The sequence below is a fragment of the Echinops telfairi genome, unplaced genomic scaffold, assembly GCF_000313985.2.
Source record: "Echinops telfairi isolate 266 unplaced genomic scaffold, ASM31398v2 ScPeMD7_5;HRSCAF=22, whole genome shotgun sequence".
Lineage (NCBI taxonomy): Eukaryota > Metazoa > Chordata > Mammalia > Afrosoricida > Tenrecidae > Echinops > Echinops telfairi.
Genome location: NW_022103901.1, coordinates 3869425 through 3873955, shown reverse-complemented (window position 1 = coordinate 3873955; position 4531 = coordinate 3869425).

Below are 4531 nucleotides of genomic sequence, written 5' to 3'. Positions count from 1 at the left end.
TATATGTGCATCATCGTAATCAGTTCCAAGCTTACCAATGGCTCCCAGGGGTGAAGGAGGAAGGGTTGGTGCTTAGGGGGCATCGAGTGTATGCTAATGCTGGGGGACTGATTTGGACAATGATCTCAATCATGGTCGTGCAACACGAGGAGTGCAATCTGTGGCATGGAATTATACATGTAGAAGTCGTTGAATTGGAGAAGGTTTGGGTTTGTATATTTTTGCTACAATTAAAAAATATATAATAATTCCACAAATAACAGTGAGTACAAGGAAGAAGAAAATGTTCTAAAATTGACTGTGGCCATGCTTGTACAACTCTTCTCGGTGTGATTGGACTGTTGAATTGTATGACACCGGGAGAAGTGCCAATCAAACTGCTTTTTTAAAAATCACTGCCGTCTACGTCATTGTCTGGTTCGGGTTCCTCCCCTCCTTTACCACCCGGGCTGGACTCGTGGACCCCTCGCATGGAGGTCGCTAGGTTCATGCGCCACATTCATTGTCTACCCGTGGACGAGCCTGCTGTGGGGGGTTACGGGGTGAAATGGAAGATAGGCGTCCACAAGAGGGAGAAGAAAAATCAAGGAAGGGTAAACTATGGGGGTTGATTCACAGTTTAAACTGTAAAATACCAAGTTGACGGGCTGGAATGTAGACGCCCAACGAATTTGAAGTTAAAAAGTTTTCAATCAAAATTTTACGTGTTTACATGTAAAGAAAGATTTGCCTCTTAAAAAGGAGTTGTCTAAGAGTGCTCTGTAATAGCTTCCTTTACACCTGAGACTCCGCCCTTAGGCACCCTTCAAGCTTGGAACGGCCCTCACCCGACTACCAAGCCAACGGGAGGGAGGTTATAGACTGAGCAAACGCCCAGTGAGGTACACACCTGTAGAACAAGCAACCCTACGGGAGCAGAGGGCAACGCTTGCCCAGGGAGCAGAGGGCAACGCTCAGAAAGGAGAGACAGGAAGAAAGGAAACGGCAAACACCAGCAAGCGAGGAGAATGCTGTCCGCAGGGAACTCAAAACAAGACGCGCCGCACCTCACGAGAGGCAAAACAATTTGCTTTGCAAACGTTAACTCAAATCGCAATAGAAGTAAAGCTGGAAAACAAAGACCAAAATGCTGTTTCGCTGACAATTACCCTCACTGGGAACACCGTAAGTGCTCACCCACAGGAATTGGATAAGGAAGCCATGAGCTAGCCTACAACAGGTCACTTCTCATCTGAGATAAAGGAACGTCGGAGAGAGGCCAGTCCGAATGCACTGGGTGTATAATCATCTCACACAGAAGCAATGACGTGAACGGATTTCAAAAGCATTTTGGTGAGGGAAAGAAGTCAGACACAGGGAGTACATACTGCATGATCCCATTCATGGAAAATAATAGACTGGGCAAATCTAATCTTGGAAAAAGATCACAGCGGTGGTTGTTTCTGGGGATGTGGGAAGTGACGAGGGGTGATGTTTTAAATCTTTTTTAATTTTTTTATTTGGATGATGTTTTAAATCTTGATGGGGCTTCGTATGGCACTGGTATTTTGCACATTTTCAGTGAAAGGTAAATTTAGCATGTGTGCATTTCATTGTGTGTAATTTTTACCTGTAACAGAAAGGAACAATAAGTCAATATTGACCTTACTGACATATCTGCTGAGGTGTTTAGGGGTGACATGGATGGTGGAGGCACTGATTTCTAGAACTTATTTTTAAGTGCACCCCACAAATCAGATGACTTCCTGAGTGGATAAATGGATAGATGTGCGACCAATTGAGTAGAGTCAAATGTTCATTGCACATACAACTCATTGCCACCAAGTTGGTTGCTACCCAAGAACTGCCCCCAGAGGGTCTCCAAGGCTGGGGTCTCTGCGGAAGCCAGTTGTGGCTTCCTTCTCTGGTGGAGTCGTTGGTGGGTCGGAGCTGCAGGCCTCTGGGTGAGCAATCGAGTGCTTAGCCACTGCATTACTAGGCTCCTCTCATTCAGGTACAGAGACAGGGAACAGATTCGGGGGCAGGGGGGCCGATGGGAGGGAATTAATGGAACACCGGCTGTTTTTGGTGAGTGAAATCCTTCTGAGTGGCACTGTAATGACAGACACGTGGCCTTGGCTGTTGTTATTAGGTACCATTGACTGAGTTTTGACTCATAACAGAACAAAACTCTGCCTGGTTCTGTGGTGTCCTTGCAATTGTTAAGTTTGAGCTCTTTGTTAGAGCCACTGTCTCGATCCATCTTGTCCAGGGTCTTCCCCTTTCTCGACACTCTACCAAGCGTGATGCCCTTCTCCAGAGACTGGTCTTTACTGTTACCATGTCCGAAGTATGAGGGGAAATCTTACCATCCTTGCTTCTGAGGAGCATGCTGGTTGTTCTTCTCCGAGACAGCTGTGCTGATTCCTCAGGCGGCAGCGGTGGCGGCACTTCCACTAGTCTTCCTCCGAAGCTTATTTCAAAGGCATCGCTCTTCCTTACTCACTGTCCAGCGCCCACATGCATGGAGGCCACTGAAAACACCAGGGACAAGCAGATGGGTTCTGGGCCCCCGCTGAACTCGAGCCCCCATCCAAGAACAGCTGATTCTGATCACATGGCCCCGCTCCATACGCTCCTTCATGAAATCATCACTGAAGATGAGGTACTCCAGCCCAGTGTGGTGGAGAAAGCAGATGGTGCCCGGTTAGCAATCTGGAATAGTGTCTGGGGTCTTAAAGGCTTGTATTCAAACAAGCAGCCATCTAAGTGAGCCATCAACTAGGTCCACAAGGAAGGAGCACACTAGCTTGTGTGATCTCAAGATAACAATAACAAAATCCAAATATGACGAAGGGAAAAGTATCAGAGCTTAAATTGTGAACACCCAATTTGTAGAAAGCTACAGAGGTAATGGGAGCCCCGAACTCATTTGCAGAGTATCTAGTCAGATTAAGCCACTGGCAGATCCCCTCTAGCCACCAGCAAGGGTCTCAGACAGCTTTACTAGCAGATAGGGATCATTGTCATCTTGATTATGCTGGATTGAACTTCATACTTGGTCTGTTGACCTCCCTCTTGACCCCACCTGGATTTGTTCTGGGTGCAAATAATTCTTGCTTGTTCCATGACAAAAAGGTCTTCCCTGGCTTTTAAAATCTTGATGGCGGTCTTGTCTTTCTTACTCATTATTCGTATTTTTATCTTTGTATTATTATCATATGTGTATATTGTTTCTGTTGTGTTTCCCGGTTTGTAGAGCACAGAAGGAGTAGATGCATAAAGATAATGACTGATGCAAGGGTTTATAGGGATGTCGAGGTGAGGGGTGGGAGACAGGGAGGGTGAGGGGATTTGGGGAGCAAACAGTGAGTGCAGGAGGGGAAGGGAGCATGTGATTGTGATTACACAAATAACAACTTCAAGGAAGAAGATGATGTTCTACAATTGAATATGGTGGCAATTGTACAACTCTTCTTGATGTGATTGAATTAATGAATTGTATGCCTTATGGATAAAGTGCAAATAAAAGTGGGTTTGTTTGTTTTTTAAAGAAAATACCAGGGCTTAGGTCAGGTGCACCTTAGTCCTCAAAGTGGCATCCTCGCTCTTCAACAACACTGTGAAGAGGTCTTTTGCAGCCGATTTGGCCAGCGCAGCCAGTCCTTCTGATTTCTTGACTGAATGTCGATTGTGGATCCAAGTGAAGTGAAATCCTTCGCTGTCTAACAGATCAGTTGTAAGGATTTGGGTTTTCTTTACATTGAGTTGTAATCCATCCTGAAGACTGTATGTAGCCTTTGATCTTCCTCACTCAGTAAGTGCTTCTTCAAGCCCCTCAGCTTTTCGAAAGCAAGGTTGTGTCATCTGCCTATCAACCTTCCCCCAATCCTGATGCTGGATTCTTCTCCAGATAGTCCAGCTCAGATGATTTGCTCAGCATACAGATTGAGGACGGATGGTGAAAGCGTACAAGCCTGGCATATCCTGATTTTAAGCCATGCATGTCAGCACCCTAAAACTGTACACACAGAGTGCACACTATGGGGATTTCCGGTCGTCACGTATCCAGATGAGAGGAACCCCGGTGCTGTCGTGGTTACCAGTTGGGCTGCAATCGGAAAGGTCGGCAGTTTGCAACCACCACCTACCCGCTTGCTGGCAGAATGTCAGTGCTTTCTGCTCCTGCAAACCGTTAAGTCTCAGACCCACAGAAGTGGGCCTCAGCTCGACGGCAGTGAGTTTGGTTTGGGGTTTTCAGATGGACGACAGGAGTGCAGGTGTTGATGAAGAAACAAAGTGGGGGGACTCGTGCCCGGATGGTGCAGATGGTTGCTAATGAGGAAGTTGGATGTTCGAATCTACCCACAGGTGCCTCATAAAACAGGCCTTGCAATCTACTTCCCAAATATAAGTCACTGAAAACCCTGTGGGCGTTATAGTCCGACTCAGACACACAAATGGCTCCATGAGTCACAGTCCATCACATGGCAACTGTGTTTGTTTGTTTTCCTCCCACCCATGCTCAGGGAGGCGCAACGCTGATGGCATC